Raw genomic sequence first — 20,084 nt, 5'->3', positions numbered from 1 at the left:
TTTGCTGTCAGTGTAGTTTCCATCCATCCATCATCTATATCCTATTTGCAGGGGGGGGTTCCCTCCAGCCCATCTATACCCAATTTTCAGGGGGGGTTCCCTCCAGCCCATCTATACCCTATTCGCACTCATTGTTCCCTCCAGCCCAGGAGGGTAAGTACATCCTTGTTTAATGGTCCTTTGGCAAAAAAGGTAGGGGACCCGTTTTATGTAATTCCAGTATATCTAGTACAACTTTGGCTCTAAAATGAATTGTTGGCACGCAGTTTGTTTAGGAGGATTAAGTATGGTTTATGGTATTCTTCATTCTTCACCAGTTTCTCTGTTTATTCACACCTTCCAATTACATTACATTACATTACATTCATTTGGCAGACGCTTTTATCCAAAGCGACGTACAAAAAAGTGTATTTCATGATCGTAGACAACTGCTGAACACGGGTTAAACAATTAGTTTATTCTATAATGTTCATTGTTTTTCTTGGACAATGTTTTTCTTTCTTCCTCCCCTCCAAATGAGGCAGCATTACAGTCTCTACATTCATGTCTTTGGCCAGTTACAGATTTATGGGGGTGCTTTCTTAAGAAAAGAGATTTTCATGCACTTTGAGAAACACCCTCATACAAGGTAGCACTCATATCTTTGGTTACACAGATTTGTTGTACTTGGCATAGTCTTTATAGCACATGATATGCCTTATGGATAATATTCCAAAATGCTCCACATAGCAGCACGTGTAAAATCGCGCGTTAGAGCGGCCTGTCTTCCATACACACAAGCAGTGAGTGAGGAGACACGGCCGGGTTGAGATTTAACTCATTGACTTACAATTATAGATCACAATTTCCGCATTGACATTTCCCAAGGTTATACCTAATCGTGCCAGACTCCTCAGACACTGCATCTCCTGATGAGTGTGAATGAGTGCTTCCCTCCTGCCCCCCAAACCGCCAGTCCACACGATGACACACTGGGAGGATCATTAATCCAATCTGTCTCCGTGCGACGTGGCAAAAAACAACACCTCGCTCTCATGCGGCTTCACACAGCCCCTGACAAACGGCCCTCCTCCCGCAGACGACGTGTTCTTCGGCAGGTCCCCGCAAACACGCTCTTCATCAGGCAAGCGCATCCAATGCCAAATGTGCAGACCCTGTTTAAATAAAAATGATTTTGCAGGGAAGCTGAGCATATTTAAGGTAACGGGGTGATCACTGAGTCTCAGTTCAGGAGTGTTTCATTTTGTGTGTGTGTGTGTGTGTGTGTGTGAGCATGCGTGCGTGTGTGTGTGTGGGAGTGTATGTATGTGTGTAAGTGTGCATGTGTAGGTGCGTGCCTATGTGTGTGTGTGTGTGTGTGTGTGTGTGTGTGTGTGTGCATCTGTCTGTCTGTCTGTGAGTGCATGTACGTGCAATTTCACTAATTTCAGGGTTCACCTGTATCCAGACAGTAGATCTTTCTTTGATGAGTCACAGCATAAGCGGGCACACATGGGTGTGTTCTGGGAGCAAACTGTATAAACAAACTGTGGGAATTTGCCAAAAACAGCTATTCCCTGGCTTCAACCGAAAAAAAGCAAAAGTAAGGAAATAAAATCTTGGCCCCAGATGTCCTTCAATCCAATTAGTAAAGTAGAAACTGCGGTGGCAAGCCAACACATGCAAGATTGCCAGCCATCCACATTTGTTCATCATTAACAGCTTTACCCATCCATTTTCTCAGCTTTCCTACAAAGGGAGATACAAAGTCATTTGCACCCCAGATGGACGACCATGCTTACTCCAGACCTACTGTATCTGAGACAGGATCAAACAGGCCTGGAGAATCCCCTGTGTCTGCCTCTTAGTTCTAATGCACACAAAGCCCAAGTATTTTAGCACATTCAATTTAGCTTTGTAATAAATAAATATTAGCTAATATTACCTAAATCTGTCACTAACATCGGATTATCATACACCAATTAATTAAAATTAAAAGAAAAACCAATTCAGACTATTATATGCCTTGTTAATGGTGCAGTGAGACCAGCAACAAGGCATGCCATTAATGTGTGCTTATACTGAGGATTACACACGCCAAGTCATGAACAGCATACAGCACAGTCCGTGTAGGCCATGTCGGTGTACAGTGAACTTCAGTGTGTAAACATCTGATAAAGCTTTTAAACATGGGCGTTTCCAGGCTGGAACTAACGGGTGAAGCACCCCCCAAGAACTGGCATAGGACATCCATGAAGACACCTCAAATCAAGGTGCGGGTGGCTCACAATTCCACCTACCTCACAGCTGACTGCACCTGTGCACCCACAAGGGGGGGGCATGGATTCCAGTCCATATTCCTTACTTCCAGTTAATTCATGATGTACTGTAAGACCAGCTCTGCAGCACCAGCTTTGAATCCCTACAATATTGAATCAGAAAATAAACTCTGTATGTATGTTGATTAGTACGGCCAAATGTAACACCGACCAGTTTATAAAATACTTCCATTTGCTTATTTGCTACATTCTAATGTAGACTGCCATGGCTTTTGTGTGGTCACACAGTCGCAACTGCATGCGTACTTCATGATCTGTAACTTTGATGACCCCTAATTATGCACCACCCATGCTTTTCAAAGGCAATACATAACAGCCATTGACAGTGAAAAATTTAATTACCGTGTATCAATAAAGGTGGATACTTTTTTCCATGGTCACAACCCTTACAAAAAAGTTTGTTAAAGTATGCTTCAAGTATACATTTTTCTGAACTAAATCCCAGGTAGTATACTTGAAGTGCACTTAAACTCTGCTTACCAGAAGTAAACATAGATCACAGTTTAAAGTATACTGTACCTAAAGTATACAAATTTAGGATACAAGGTTTAGAAGTAGTTCATAAATGGCATATTTATTGTTCCATTAAAACCTGCCAATTTAGTTTAATAAAGAAAATATAAATATACTTAAAATGTATGTAAACGTTTATGTACTTTTTTTGTAAGGGAAATCCCTCAGTGACACAGCACACTTCTCTCCAGTTTGAAAGTAGCTAAATGTCCATCCATTTCTTAATAATATTCATCTTCTTGATCTCACCAACTGTATGTTATATTTACTGATGGCCTGTAAGTCACTTGGACAGCGTATTTGGGAATGATTCCACATCTGTTCTCTTGGTCATGGTATATCACACAGCTGTGACTACACAAGTTTCTTAAATCCACTCCAAATCTCCACTCCCTTCCCCTTTTCAAGTGTCCAACTCAGTGAGCAGTGCTAAATATTAGCATCATTATAAATACAGCTCTGGAACAGGCTTGGCATGACAGCATTTTCTTTTGATGTCAAGAAAACAGGAGACAAGCCTGGAATGATGCTAGGACACAAGAGAAATGTCTGTTGTACAAGCTTCCATAAATAGGCCTTGTCAACAGTGTCCTAGTTCAGTATCTAAAATGGTGGCTGCCTTCACTGTAACTACTACCTCTGCTGTACTTTCAAGCACGCAAACGAGTAAAAATACCCCAGTGTACATGAGCTAATGGTGCCTCCAACCCCTCCCTCTCTCTGCCCCGTGTCCTGTGTGAGCCGGAATCCCTCAGCAGCAGTCCTACCAGAATGGCCTCTCTTTAGGGGGAGGAAATGGGACAATCTGTCGTTTGTGACACTGATACATTAACAGAGGCCAGGATGCACCAGGAATGAGGACACAGTCTGTCGCTGCTAGAACAGTGGGGAGAGAGTGGGACCTTTCATCCAGATATTTCAGTCAGTTCAGTGTTGACGAAAACAGTAGTGCTCTTCCCTGAACTGAATCCTTAGCTGTAGTTCTTTGGGGTTGGTTGGATGGATCAACCTTGAGCAGTCTTAACCATCCATTTCTCAGTTAGGCTACTCATGAATGGCAGGTCATTCCTTCACTGAAAACGCAGCACAGAAAGAGTCAAGAATCATGAATCAATCATGAATTGTGATGGCTTGGAATGTGTCCATTTAATATTTTCGACAGGCCTTTCTTCAAAAGCTTAGGTCTTTTCAGAGAAGGGAAAAAAAGAGTTATGACAATGCTCTGTCGATAACCTTCATGCTCATGCGGCATTCTGATGAGGCAAGTTAGCACACTGACATTTCATCAAATGTGTGCAAAGTGTTAACTTTAGTAAGATCTATGGATGTCAATTATTATTATAGTGTCAATCATATATAATTCATAAATGCTTGGAAGTAGACATATTTCATAATAGAGACAAGCACGTGGATTGGTATTCTTGGTCTGTTCATGGCACTAGCTTTCATTTCAGCGCTGTGCATTTTGATTTGTCCATCACAGTAATGGGCTCCGACAATGACATTTTCCTCTCTACCCTCACATTACACATCTACACCTCAGCAGGGGAAGACACGGTGCTCTCTGTGAAAGGAAGACAAACCTCCCCAGCAAACCAGTCTTGACTCATACCCCCCAGCACAGAAACACACAGCCTCGAACACCACAGGATGTTTTTCCCCCTACACGTCAGCTCTTTAAGCGAATCTAATCCGTCGTTCCGCTGTTATTGATGGTACATTATGGAGGGGCACTGCGCAGTCACATGCTTCTCATTTTCCATGACATCGTCACCCTGGTGTACGGTAAAGCCAAACAGGCCTTTTGGATAAATGGACCGGCGCTGCAGAAGGGCTTTGAAACGCATACACGATTTGACTCGGAACACGCCTAACGTGTTCAGAGCACCTGGGTCCGCCATAATGCAATCATGGCCTCCTGAGCGGGTTGAATTAAACATAAAGATACGTCTGCCTGTTGCCAAGCGCCGTCTGTTGCAAACCATATCTTGCGCCCTCATGTTTTATTCCTCGGGATGAAAGATTAACAGCGCCTTGCGTTTGCCCTTTCCCTCCGAGGTAAATTGTTCCTGCGGCTTCAGGCCTTGAATTATTCAGGGAGCGGCCGACTGTGGGGGCCGGGGAGCGAACATGGAAATCCCATCTACCGTTTGCCCCCACACCCCCCCCATCCCCCTTCCCAGGCTCCCCGAGTCGAGGGGAAACCCCCCGGCGCTCACTGTGGCCCCAAGCAGAACCTCTGGCTGGTGCAACACACCCCTGACCCCTCCGCTTCTGCAGAGTCAAACTGCAGCCAAACGGAGCAAATGGGCCGTAGCCTCAGCCACTTAGCATGAATACTGGAATGAGCAGCGAAACCCCGGCACACGCACGTTAGAGTGGCCGAACTGGGGCAAGGATAGATGTATGAATTGACTTCTCCCCCAGAGAAATAACACCGTCATTGTGCGTGGGTGGCTCTACCTGATGAGAGCTTGTGTAACTTTCTCCCACACCTGCTGCCAGTGGCAAATTAACACTACAGATGACAGCAGATGAACACAACTCATAATTGTGTTACATACAGTGTTCCAGTAGCTCATCAGAAAGCATTCAGTACTATTAAAAACGCCTGATTCAAATGGAGAATAGGTAACAAAATTACTAAAGCCCGACCGATGCCAGATTTTTGGGTCCGATGCCGATCCCGATTTTGGAGTCCTAGCCCACCGATTACCGATGTTTCGACCAATTTTTGTCAAAAAGTGCAACATTTTCAAATCTATTTGAAAAACTTATATTTTATTAAAGTTTCTATATTTAAGAACATTTAACTTATAAGCAAACAAATACTTTTTAGATAAAAAAAATGTAAAAGATGATATTAAATTAAATATATATATTAACACCATCTTTAAGTGTGTGAAATCAAAATAACTCCACACCTTGCTTTTACTCCTTTCTTTTCCAGTCATTTATAAAAAATAATTTTAAAAAGTCAGGTTTCCAGTTTCAAACATTAATTTTGAGTATTTTTATAAATATTATTATTGTTGTTTTTATTATTAATTTGTTATTATTTCTTAGTATTTATTCTCAGTACATTCATTATATTTTCTTATTTTATTCCTACTACGTGATCTCAAAGAGTAAGGCTACCTAGCGAGCTTCCCTGCCCGTAAGAATTCGGTGGTGAAAATAACTACAATGCGCTCTGACGCGTGACTAGATGACACACTTGCTCGCAATAACGGATTAGCTATTGACACAGCCTCATTATTTCTTATTATATATTCTCAGTAAGTTAAATGAATTATATTTTCTTATTTTATTTCTACTACATGATCTCAAAGAGTAAGACATTATCTAGCGGAGCCAAAGAGTGAATCAAGTATAACTTTAGATGAAATTAAATTGACTGGGTGAAATACGTGAAAAAAACTACAATGCGCTTTCGTGCAGGTTACCCGCGCTAACTGTTGGTTGATTTACTTCTCCAACAACAATCCTTCTCTCATGTTATCACGACAAAGCTAGATAACATGGCTTAAAATGATCCATGTTAGAAGTGTTTTATCGGCGTGTTTACTGTCTGGTTAGCTTGCTACGATGACGCGTGACTAGATGACACACTCGCTTGCAATAACGCGTTGGCTATTGACACAGCATCATATAGTAGCTAATATCATTATCTCAGATAAAAAAACAAATGTGTGATGCATTCAATCGCCATTTTATTTTGGCTGGTTTATTTGAGAATACAGCGATGTCCTCTGGAAATGTAGATCCTACGCTGCTTATGTGCTCACTGCCACTTCATAAAGGCTTGCTAGCCAGCTAGCTTGCTAAAGTGAACCAAATATGTTAGCTAGCTCGCTCGCTTGATAATGAGGATTGATAAACATAGTGGTCGTATAAACGCATTTAATTAAAAACTTTCACTAAATATACATACCTTTATTGCGGCAATCGAATCTGTGCAGACAAGTCTTGCAGTGGAGAATACTGGATGTGGCACGAGTGACAAACGTCTTATTAGAGAAGTAGCGCGTCAGCTGCTGCAGTTCACACTTGTATTAGAGCTCCCTCTACTGGATAATTCTAGTAAATAGCAACTACAACGTTCGAACAGACAAGCACAGATAAATAATTGTTTTTTTGTTTATTATACTTATTAAAATATCGGCGGCATAACTGCCGATCCCGATGTCGTCAAAAAAGTCAAATAATGGCCGATATATCGGCCTGGTCGATATATCGGTCGGGCTCTAAAAATTACCGTGAAAAAGTAATGTTGTTTATGTCAATAAATGTTTGACACTGAAAATAGCCTAAGTGAGTTAGTATGCATGGTAAAATGTGCCAGTCACTATGCTGGTCACTTTGTGCATGTATTATAAACATATACAGTGACCTCCATATTGTTAGGGACAAAGACATGTTTTCTCTTGATTTGGCTCTGTACTCCACAATTTTAGATTTGTTTTAGATCGTCTTTTATGTAAGGGTATTTTTATACACTTTGATTTCAACATGAAGAAATTACAGCACTTTTTATACATAGCCCCTCATTTCAGGGCACCATAATTTTTGGGACATATTAATGTTATGTAAATGAAAGTAGGCCTAGTCATTTTACTTTGTCACGTATGGTTTGCATGCAATGACTGCTTGAGGTCTGATGCTCTGACAGGCCTGTATTATAGCCATCTTTAGCTCTTGCTTGTTTCAGGGGCTAGGTTGACTGAGGTTTTCACTTCACCTTATGAAACGCATGTTTAATTGGATTCTGATCGGGTGAATAATAATAATAATTATTATTATTATTATTATTATTATTATTATTATTATTACGTGCTTTTCCTTGTGTGGACAATCTACTTTAAGTGCTACACAAATGCAATAAATAGTAAAGATAAAGAGGATTAAAAGGATAAAACAAACAAACTTGAAAGTAGAAAATAAACTATTATAATAAAACACTTAAAATAAAATGGAAGTTTTTACAATGCTTTTTCCATTTAGATTTGTACTTGCTATGAGTCTGAGGAGCCTTCAGATGGGCCAGGAGACCATTCCACAGAATGGGGGCAGCTCAACAGAAAGCCAGATCCCCCACTGAGGAAAGCGTAGTCATGGGGGTACTAAGCCGCAGGCTGTTGCTGGACCAGAGATGGCGAGAGGAATGTTGTGGTGTAAGCGGTTCTTTGAGATATACTGTCATGGAGGCAATTAAAGGTGAGGAGAAGGGTTTTGTATTTGATTCGGTAGGAGTCAGTATAGGGGAAACCAGAATGGGAGTGCTGTGCTGGTGTTTCTGCACTCTCATTAGGATCATGGTGGTACTGTGCTGAATGTACTGGAGCCTGTGGAGGCTCTTAACAGGAATCCCAACGAACAGAGCGCATCGCAGTAGTCCAGCCTCGAGGAGACAAAGGCATGGACAAGCTTCTCAGCATCTGACAGCCTGAGCTCGGCAGTATTTTTAAGGTGAAAGAGTGATGTTTTGTAGATACGTATCGGACATGTAATTCACCATTTGGCCGTTCTTCGAAGCCCTTTGCCAGCATAGCCTGCAGATAAGACAGAGCAGGAACTGGGGGGGATAGCCATCTGAGGTGTGAATGTGTGTGTCTGTGCAGGATTGTGGATCTGTATGTGTGTGTGTGTGTGTCTTTGGTAATAATGACCAAATTAAATCAAATAAATATATTTTACATGTTGGATAAATTAGGTGTTTTAACTGCTGATGCACTTGTGTTCGGCATTCAGAGTGCCGGCCATTAAATGAGGGTGCTGTTGGTTAAAACTGTTGGGTTCAGAAAATTAAATATATTTTACTTAATTCTCATTTCGCAGACATATGTTTGATGTGAGATTCGAAAGGCAAGGAAGAATAAAATTTCATTTTTTGAGGATGGGGTGGTTGATTGTGTCCAGACGGATCAGGTGCTGTCGCATGTGTCCGACACTTATAGGACGTAATTGAAAATCTAACCATATTGTTTTTAAACCTAGAACTGCAAGTGAACGAAGAGCCACATGAGCACAAACGGCTTTTTAGTGAACGGAGCCAAAACATCTGGTGTAATTACCACGATGGTGGACGAGCACAGACGGCATCACCTTGTTTCCGGTTTAGATGTCATTTGGACGTATTGACCCCTTCTTGGATACAAGGCTATGATGTGATTGTGTACTTTGCACATTGTTTTGTGCGTGCATATGTACAATTCACTGGTACGTTTTCTTGGTAGCCTCGTATGTAGCATTCTTAGCTACAAAGGTCGCTAACAATTCTCTGTAGCTGGCTTTATCATCTGGCAAGTTAGCAGCTAGAAATATGGTAGCACAGAACTGTGCTTAGTAGCCTTGCTGTATCATTATTACATATGAAGGTAGCTAACAAAGCTGTCCAATAAAGTGGTCAATACGCATAAATGATACCTGAACCGGAAATAGATCAACCCAAGATTTGCACTGAAGTCCTGTCTCATTTTTGCAAACTAGCTTTATAGAGCTATGTGAGTAATTTCCTTGTTAACTAGCTCAATAGCTAGGCGAGTAGCTTCCTTGCTAACTAGCTTGATAGCCAGGTGAGTAGCTATTGAAATGGAAATGGAGTAGCTATTGCAATCTTAGGCTATACATAATGTCTGTTGTCACAGCAATTGCAGTTTCTGATTAAGCCTTAGTTATGACTCCAGTGTTGCACAGCCAGCTTCATCTATGCTCTAGGCCAGGGGTGGCCAACCCAGGTCCTGGAGAGCCGGAGGGTCTGTTGGGTTTGTTTTTACTCAGCACTAAATTGATCTATTAAAGCAGTTGATTACACAGCAAACTCACTTCACCTGGTTCCTTTGGCCTAAGTGGTTGTTGCATTTAAGGTGAAAACAAAAACCAGCAGACCCTGCGGCTCCCCAGGACCAGGGTTGGCCACCCCTGCTCTAGGCTTACCATACAGTTCACCTGCTTTTGCTTACTACGCAGCTTAGCCAGCACACAAAGAATGGGTAATAACATCAAGTTCAGATCCTACGTGAATAAGCACATAGTTTGCATTCTTAGCCTTGTATCCAATAAAGCGGTTTATATGTACAAATGACATCTGAACTGGAAACAAAGTGACACCTTCTGTGCAGTTCCACCATCCTGGTAATGACACCGGCTCTACAAAAAAGACTCGGTATGCCAATCACTAACACAAGAGGGCCGTAGTCATTCTACTTTTATTTGTAATTTACAAGCGATGCATTTTTGTGAAACGCGTTTTAACTAGATACGGCAATCTGCGCGTGAAAATCCTCGCAAATCACTCTAGTGAAGCGAGGCCCTGAATTGAAGAGGAGACTATTCACCTAAAACCCTGTACAGCATTGAAATGGATATGGATGACGTTCCTGAAACCCACTCCAACAACATACTAAACATCCACTGGCTTGAGCCAAATTCTGAAATGGGTAATGCATGATCCATGTTCAAGTTCAAAGGTTCTCAAAGGTCCTGGTGAGTGAAGGTAGACTCTACATATGCACAGCACACACGTTTTCATTATCTGGGTTTTTACCATTTAAATCATTCCTCTGCTGACTCATTTACTCTAAACTTGCAGATCCTGCCTCTCACTTCTTCTTAGACATTCTTTCTTTTTCCATCTCAATCTTTTGTTTTTGCTGAGACACAAAGAACCCTTCTATGGCAGATGATTTTATAATTACCATACTGAAGAGGATTCGCAGCTCAATAAATTACTCCGACAGTTAGAACATATAATTCAGCTAAATGGTATGTTTTAGCCCACAGATGCTTTTGTGCTGTAATTAATTTTAGCCTTCGCAGTGTCTTACAAAAGATTCACTGAATATAAGAAACGCAATTACAATAATGTTTCCTCAAATGCATCGGTTGCTGCTGCTGCTGCTGCTGTACTGGATCAAATTCTGGCATCTGCTACAGTGCATCTATGACCTTTAATAATTTCACAGATATAGCAGGAAACAAACAAATGACCTCCGTGTAGATGCTGCGTGGGGGTATTCGGTGATGAAACAAAAGGGTGACACTTATTAGGGAGCAGACAAAATTGCACCTGGACTCAAAATTTCTCATTCACACCACCTTATTCTCACCCCAGGCATACTGTTGCCCTCACAAGGTAATACATGTGGGTTCTCCTTGGGGCTCCACAGGCTACAAATGAGTGAGGCTCAAAACCGCAGGAAAGTTGCCGAGGAACACGATCCACTCCCACATGCACCGCAAGGGATGAGCTCCAACCTAAAAAAATAATAGCATTGCTGTACAGACTGTAACCCATGGACACAGAGAGATGAGCCAAAGATTTCAAGGGGCTGACAGCACTCCGCATAGTCCCCCCGCTCTTTCCCCTGTTGATCTCACCAGAGAGACTGATTTAGATGCAGAAAGCACAAATGACTTGTCCATTCTGTCAATTCAGGCTTGAATATTTGGTCATGCCTCATACACTTTTTCCCACTTCGAATAAAAGTTTCTTTCATCATTCTATAAAGCACTAACACAAAGCAGGCCACACGAGTCAATTATCATGGATTTAATGTAATGCTGATGTATAGTTAAGTTCCTTCCTATATCATACAATAGAATGCACAGTTTTTGAGCCAATTTAAGTTTATAGGAATGAAAAAGAAACCTCAGCATGTAGATTCATCTCCATAAAAAATTAAAATAGCTTTGAAACAACAGTAGCTATTGTAATAGGGAAATGTAAGCAACCAAATTATCTATGTGGTCTTTTGTTGCCTGTACAAATGGTATGATATCATGCATATCTAAATCAGCCTCACTTGTATGGGTCCATGTACATATTCATCATTAATGAAATGGCTTGCAGGAAGTTGCCTGCATGAAATCATTTTTAAAACTGCAGGAGCTGTAGCAGTTCAATCCAAATATTAGCATTTGTGTCGATATATTTTAGAAGTGGAGTTGGCATTTATTGAATTAGATTAAACCAATGAAATTAATCAATACCAACATTTATTTTATATTACAATGATAGAAAGGCATCTTGAAGCAGCAACAGTCAATTTTCTTATGATCTGATATCTTAACATCTTTATGTGTTTGGAAGAACACTGAACAGTGCTTCCAGAAATTTGTGACCCAAAGAACATTGTTTCATAATTTATGCTAAATGACTAACAACAATCGATCCATTGTGTTATTCTCTCTATAAAAACAAATTTTCATTTGCACAAAATGAACCACTTGCTCCCAGTCACCATATTGAAGCTTAGGGCAGAAACTGAAAACCTACATGCACTAGTGTGGTGGCCACACACTGTACACAGACAGACTGAGGACCATCTACAAATATGATCCACTACTGTACATCCCTGCACATATATCATTTTAATGAGATGGAAGAAGCATGCCCAGGCTTGTCAAGGTGCAGATAAGCTTTTAACAGCCTAATTCCTATAATAAGCAAAAGATCATTTCCTCTCCTGCACTCCACTATGACATCATTAATAAGAGAAACCTACAACATACAGCACCTTTAGACCAAGCATACAGTATGTGTCACAATTACAACAATTCATGACAATTACCAGCACACATTGATTAACGGCACGTTGTCCATCTAGCGTAGGTCAGCTGGGCACGAGGCCCAGCTGCACTCAGCACGCAGTCATTTCTGGCTTCGGAAGCAGCACAGACCGCGATGAACTGCGCGTGCCAAACGCAGTTCAGAGGGGAAATATCCACAATATTTTGATTCATTCGCTTTATGAAGTCCTACCGCTGATCCTAAAATGTGCCGGATCAGTCTCCAGGCAATTACGGAAACAAGGCGTTAAATCTAACAGCTGTAAAACCACCACCGAGACGTCGCGGTTCGAGAGAGTGAACCGAGGGCCCAACCTAATTCCGCCACTTCTCTCGGCGTTTAAATCGCTATTCCGCCATCGCGCGGGGATTATTTCTCCAGCGGCGTGTCAACAGACCTCCCCCCAAAGGAGCTCCACTGCACCCCCTTTTTTTCAGCCAACAAAATCACCTTGGTATAAACCGGGGAGCCATCAATGAAATTAGCTCTGCCGGAGCTGGAGCGCCCTTGCCTCAAGAGCAAAAGCGACATTCAATTATCTTCAACCTCAGGTAACCTTTCCTTCCCTTCTATTTCCATAATTCATTTCTCGTTTCTGTATTGCAGCGCCGTCCAAAGATCATTCACTGCGGGCCAGCAAATGGATGCCAGAAAAGGGAACAATAATAAGAAAGTATAAGTGAATGAAACCGGCGTAAGGGAAAACAATGATGTCAATTTGTTTCCCGATACAGAAAGCTTGAAAATGTACCCATGAGGACAAATCATATTGGATCCCCTCTATCAGCCATAAAAAAGTATTATAGTTAGTGAGTCGGGTTTTGTGGAAATTATTTGTGTACGTTTCCTTATCAGTAGTGTAAAAAAATGTGGGGATTGAACTTTGATGATAAAGTCTATGAATTTATCTTGGCTGCTGCCATATCAAAGCACAAAACGATACTCCAAAATGTGTGAAATGATCTCAGTTTCCTGCTTCTGCTGTTTCAGCAGTCATTTGATTAAAATGCAATGAAAACCAGGTGTTCATTGAGGTGTACATGAGGCTGGAACATAGTTACAGTCGTAAATAGCTGTGTGCTTTGCCAGTACCGCCTAAGTTTCCCCAATGGGCCCAGGTGCTCAATTCATTAGATAGATTACATTTTAGTAGCCAGTCAAAATGATCTAGAAGTATTATGATACTGCTTAAACTGTTTGAACAGGCTATTATATCCTAACCTAATCCCAACATATTAGCCTCTCTCCTAATTTTTATTTTTGAGTGATAATTATTTAAACCATTACAAAGCTGCAAGTGTACTGCTGAAATGTCATTTGATCTGTTGTTAAGCAGAGTGCCCAATGCACTGTTACAGAATATTTTAAAAAGCTGAAGGTTCACAGACTGTGTCCGACTAATTTAAGCTGCATCTCTGATTATCTGGCATTACCCAGGCCCAAAGGCTTCATCGCATGTGAAAATCAGACATATTGCAATATGTTTATAAGGGCATTATTGCCTTTTTTTATAATCATTATAATCTTAAAGAAATAATGTCAAAAGACCTATATATAAACCCTATAGACGGTTTAATTATAATTTATTAAGCCACTGTCCAAGTATGGGGTATAACCAAGGAATTGATCGTTATACTGTGTCCAAGACGCACCTTGTTTAAAATGCGTTTTTCCCCAAACATACAGTGCTTCCAAGATTTAAAAAATAATAACGTGCATATTTTCTAATGTAAACTAGAACATATTCTACTGGGATTTTTTTTTTTTTTTAAGTCTTCTGTTTGAGACTGTGAGGCTGACTGTTTATCATTTCAAACAGTCGGGTGCAGATTAGCCTATTTCCCACCTTCCTCAAGCCACTGAGCTCACTGATGCACCGCAAAAGAAGCCTTTACGGACCAGGCCCGTCCACTGGCTGGTTGTGTCAGAAGCACTGCTGTGAACCTCCAGTGCGTAAATCATACTGTAAATGCATCGGAGAACATTGTATTCCACACTGCAGCCACCTTGTGTTTGGAAGAATAGCCATCAGCACTTCAGCAGGGGAGAGCTATTTTTTTCATACAGCTTTCCATGGGATGTAGACAAAACTGAGGTTTTATCCTAAGTACATTTTATACTTTTCTAATCTATCGGGACTATATGAAATCTGGGAATAAGGGCACTACACCCCCTCATACCCTTCGCCTGTGTGCTTTCATGCCTCAATGAGAGCCGCAATACGCAATATCTTCTATCTTTCTTAAGTGCCACCCCTTCGGTATGAAAAATAATCCTTCTACACACAGAACAGCTGTTCTCCCCGGAGCTGCCTACACATGAACGATCGGAAGTTGTTCTTTTTTTTATGTGCGCATGTGTGTGTGTGTGTGTGTGTGTGTAGGCAGAGCACCGGGGGTGTGGAACGATGCCATAAAAGATTTAATTACGAACGCAACGGAGAGAGCCAACTGTTAGAGCCGAGGAGACCACATTGTGCTGCACCGAGTGCAGCAATGTCAGGACAGAAAGTGCCGGATAAGCACTCTCTCACGCACTGACCATCCACCAGGAAGCTCGCCCTCTCGTCCCACTCATACGGTATAACCACCTATCAACACTGCGCTGAAGGAAGGTCCCCGAGTTCATTATCCGCAGTCTGGGGCACGCGCTCACAGGCACTGACGCATACCGCAAATGCATGCTGCTGCGTGTATCTGTGCATGAGGGCCTTCTAATCCTCCCCCTCCCCATTAAGGTCAGTCTCAGTTCTTGGAATCGGGGAACAGACCGCAGCATAGCGTAGTTCTGACAGTGTTTAAGCACCTCACTGTGTCCCAGCAGGCAGATACTGGCCATATGGTGTAGTATATGCCCACTGAAACTGTGTGCAGTGTAATATCTTTCGAGGACGGGACATGTTTTCCTTAAACTATGGACAAAGATAACAATTCAATTTTAAAGTTTGATATTATCTCAACAAAGGCAGCACTTTGTCACACCCCCATTCCTTCTAGGCCCAGGAGCAACTGAACAGGGATTGAAATTGGGCGGAAAATATTATTTTCAGACTGCATCATCTATTTTCTGTATTTTAAGAATATGAAAACGGTGAAGTAATTTCCTGCCAGATAATAAAGTTTTATAATTAACTGCATCCACTCAAAAAGTCATTTGAATCACAGTATGTCATAAGTTCTTCAAAAACTCAAATTAGATTTTGAAATCCCCCTACCAATTGTCGTATGTGCTGAGAAGACATTTGACTTCATCACTCATCCTTTTGGGGCATTTACTACCCACACGCATCAGCGCATGTGAGCTTTCATAACACGCCGAATCTGGCTACACAATCATGGTTCACCAACTCCATTACAGTAATGGCCTCTCGTGGATTGTTTGGGGATGAAGTGTGGATTTTTGGAGTAGCACTTCTGCCCACACCCACAGGAACAGGCTAACTGTTCACTCGGCTCCAGTGGGCGTTGTCCAAATGAATTTCAGCCCCTCTTTGATCTCTATAGAGATGACGTGAGACTCATGATAAACATCAGTCCATGCTACTGAGAAACAACCCAATGAGGAGGCACTTCTGTCTTCCGGTGAAATTCCTAGTTATGTAATGTATGGAGGCAATTCATTAGCCTACACTTCAACCAATGCAATTTACTGCACGTCTGTTTTATCTACTCAGTCTACTATTATAGCCATAGAGCCCAGTGAAAAGGCACCTCTATTCTCCATGCCCTTTCAGATACTAAGTGGATAACTGAAGGCACTGATTGGATATGAATCCAATGGTCAGCTTAAGGCACCTCTAAAACTCTCAGGCCCAGAAAATCACCCAATATAAGTTTGCACATTACATTATGCTGTGCTTGAAAACATAATTGGATCTCTCATCGTTATCACATATGTTAAGATTTAAAGAGCACCATATCCCCTGCATGTTAAGCCCACACCAAAGTGTGTCTGGTTTTACATCAGGATGTTTGAGGTCTGAATACATAAGCTCCCCTGGTCTTCTGAGAGATGCCAATGTGTGTCAATCCATCCTCATCTCGTCCATTCCTGGGGACAGACAAATGAGCTCGGGGCTGCACTTTGATAGACATGTAGATGTAGGGAAGTGTGTGCAGACAGACTTATAAGGCTGGAGATAAGACTCCACGCGTAGGGCTGACCTATGGGTTCAACACTGTGATGTCTTTGCCATGTGTCCCATCTGAGGTTGAAGGTTAATGGTTTGTTTAAGATGTTCTCAAAAAGGACACCTTGAGGCTGAGGGACACATTATAGCTGACAGAGCAATTCATCACCGGCAGAGGGACAATTTACCCCCAGGTCCTATCCTTGGTTTAACTGCTGCGTTCCCTGAGGGTTGGACAGCGCTAAAGTCAGCTTGCTTGCGGTAAAGGAATGGTCCAAAGTATGGGAGCCAAGCCCTCCTTTTAGCGACAATTGCCAATTAGATCAATGCGTCACTCCACACAGCACTTTATTCTCATTATCGGACCCAGAGTGTCAGGGTCCTCCGCTATAGTATTCCCAGCAGCTGCAGGGCTGCTCTCTTTCTCGCTTTCCCAACCAAGAAAGCCACTTTATTAAAAGGGGCTTTTATCTGATCTACTGCTAAAACATGCCACTGTGACTGACATTGTGAGACTGGAATTATCTCACAGGATTGCGAAACCTTTTCATCGTGATTGAAGTTGTAGAGGAAGTTGAATATGGAAAACTTGTTCAGGCTCCATTCAATATTATATTGCTACCTAGTAAGAATGCTGCCTGTTCTCACTGTCCCTCTGCCCTCCATAAACATCAAAGGATACACAGGAGGTGTCCCTCCTGGATAGATGAATTGTCTGTGAAGAGACACTAGAAGGCGATGCCATTTCTCAGGGTCCAGCCTGGCTACAGATCGTTATACAGGTCATGTTTTCTTTTATCCATTTTAAGTTTGAATGCCAATCCATGACATTCAATTGAAGTCATCAATTTAAAGTCTTAAAAAATGGCTGTGTAGAAATAGTTGTTGAGGCCTGCCAGTTTGGAATTGACATTTTTGGGAGCAGCTCCAGCTTCATGTGGAGGTCAGTACGGCACAACATCTCACATGGATAATACTGTACTTTCCCCAAAGGAAGAAATTGCACTACTAGCTGGACTTAATGATTAGGCTACCTGCAGCCATTGTTGTTAAAAGCAGGAGTAAATTTCCATCTTGTTGAGGTATTCAATAACTGAGCTGAATCACCTCCTAACATATTCATGTTTGGTCTCATTAGAAAGATTAGGCTAAAACCATGAATCTTTTGATTTAATATTACAGCACATAACCCAGCTTTCAAGAACATAAGGTCACTTTAATTAAGTACATTTTCAGCTCTTAAAACGGCTGGTCCGGTAAATGATCCTGAATCCCCCCCCTTCCCTTCCACACCTTAACTCAGCATCCTCAAGCCAGGCTGGGTACTGTAAGGTATTGTAGATGGCTGCAATAAATAGTTTGTATTTGTTGAATTTGCAGTTGGTTTTTGGGGCCTTCAAGGAGGATTTTCCAGTATTTTCACTGTAGTACGCCAATGTCAAATGCTGAATTTCTCATTTTACGTTTATGCCCACATTTTTGCGCAAAATTCCCTTTGAAGCAATAACACACATACACATGTACACGCACGCTTGCGCACACACAAGCACGCACACACGCACACACAGTACTGGTGTCCATCCGTATACTAGATTCTGTCCAGTTAGTTATTGCTTTTTCGGCTCCATATATTTCGATATTCTAATTAGCTTTGTGGCTATTAGTATTATCAGTCGGTGGCCTAAGGCAGAATTTTATATGCTGTCATTTATACTTGTATGAATGCAATTATATGCATCATTTTGCCTTTTTCTCAGCAACTGCCTAATTAATTTTTTTTTTGCATGTCCACAACCACTCAAAGGAATGATGGATCACTGTTTATCATGTGTAAATTTAAAAACATACTGTATCTCATTCCATGGCATAATGAAATCACTACGAAATGGGATGCCTGCATTTTCTGACTTCGCACAGGTGGACCATGGTCGGAGCCACAATGTCAAGGCCAAGAGGCGCCACATCCCACCCCAGTGACCATAGACTGTAGCCCCTACTGTAGCTTAGTCATCCGCAGTAATCAGGAAGTGACGCAAACTGTACCTCATTGGTCCACAACAAATATTATAACAGTGCTCAAATGACACAATAAATCATGAAATCGACCCATGGACAGTCATAAGACGAATAAAATACACATATTGTGACTATTTGTACTCATGAGAAAAAATTATTGACTTTGTATTTTGACCGCATTTGTACCGTAGACTTACATGGAAACCGGATATGAAAACACCTATACTGGAATCAACCGTAGTGGCGCTAGTGAGCAACCAGGAACAACAAGACCAGGAAATGAGCTTCAAAAACGAAGTCTGGTTTTGGCCGCTTGGTCCAGTCCAGTTTTTTTTTAAATCCAGTCCAGGTTTTTTTTTTTTGGAGTCCAGTCCAGTTTTTTTCAAAAATCCAGTCCAGGTTTTTTTTTTTTGGAGTCCAGTCCAGTTTTTTTCAAAAATCCAGTCCAGGTTTTTTTTTTGGAGTCCAGTCCAGTTTTTTTCAAAAATCCAGTCCAGGTTTTTTTTTTTGGAATCCAGTCCAGTTTTTTTCAAAAATCCAGTCCAGGTTTTTTTTTTTTCGAGTCCAGTCCAGTTTTTTCAAAAATCCAGTCCAGGTTTTTTTTTTTTGAGTCCAATCCAGTTTTTTTCAACAATCCAGTCCAGGTTTTTTTTTTTTGAGTCCAATCCAGTTTTTTTCAAAAATCCAGTCCAGGTTTTTTTTTTTTGAGTCCAGTCCAGTTTTTTAAAAAAATCCAGTCCAGGTTTTTTTTTTCGAGTCCATTCCAGTTTTTTTTCAAAAATCCAGTCCAGGTTTTTTTTTTTTTGAGTCCATTCCAGTTTTATTTAAAATTCCAGTCCAGGTTTTTTTTTAGTCCAGTCCAGTTTTTTTTTAAAACTCCAGTCCAGGTTTTTTTTTTTTTTGAGTCCAGTCCAGAGCAAGTGGCCAAAACCAGACTTCGTTTTTGAAGCTCATTTCCTGGTGTTGTAGTTCCTGGTTGCTCACTAGCGCCACTACGGATGGCTCCAGTATAGGTGTTTTCATATCCGGTTTCCATGTAAGTCTACGGTACAAATGCGATCAAAATACAAAGTCAATAATTTTTTCTCACAAGAACAAATAGTCATAATAGGTGTATTTTATTCGTCTTATGACTGTCCATGGGTCGATTTCATGATTTATTGCGTCATTTGGGCACAGTGCCAATATTTGTTCTGGACCAATGAGGTACAGCTTGCGTCACTTCCGGATTACTGCGGATGACTGAGCTACAGTAGGGGCTACAATCTGTGGTCACCGGGGTGGGAGGTGGCGTCTCTTGGCCTTGACATTGCGGATCCGACCACGGTCCACCTGTGCGAAGTCAGAAAATGCAGGCATCCCATTTTGTAGTGGTTTCATTATAGCGTGTGCTATTTACAGCTGCACTAGACGACCATAAAATAATCCTCCTCTGAAGTTTTGCGGTAGCCGAGTCATTTTTACTATTTCCTTTAGCCCACTTAACCAAATAATTAGTTGGCAGAAAGCGTAATCAGCTAACGCTTATTTGCTATAT

At 41.4% G+C, this 20,084-nt stretch overlaps 1 long non-coding RNA gene across 3 annotated transcripts in view; it reads right to left on the bottom strand.

Moving 5' to 3' along the window:
- Positions 1-20,084, bottom strand: part of LOC135247944 (uncharacterized) — a 131,162-nt gene that overhangs the window by 94,319 nt on the left and 16,759 nt on the right. Inside the window, exon 2 of one of the 3 annotated variants that reach the window (XR_010328332.1) lies at positions 10,940-11,087. The exons of the other annotated variants lie outside the window; for them this stretch is intronic. This is a non-coding gene — a long non-coding RNA (uncharacterized LOC135247944). The remainder of the gene's footprint in view (positions 1-10,939; positions 11,088-20,084) is intronic. 3 annotated transcript variants of the gene reach the window in all.

The sequence above is a fragment of the Anguilla rostrata genome, chromosome 2 (assembly GCF_018555375.3).
Source record: "Anguilla rostrata isolate EN2019 chromosome 2, ASM1855537v3, whole genome shotgun sequence".
Taxonomy (NCBI): domain Eukaryota; kingdom Metazoa; phylum Chordata; class Actinopteri; order Anguilliformes; family Anguillidae; genus Anguilla; species Anguilla rostrata.
This window is presented reverse-complemented; position numbering and strand designations above follow the sequence as displayed.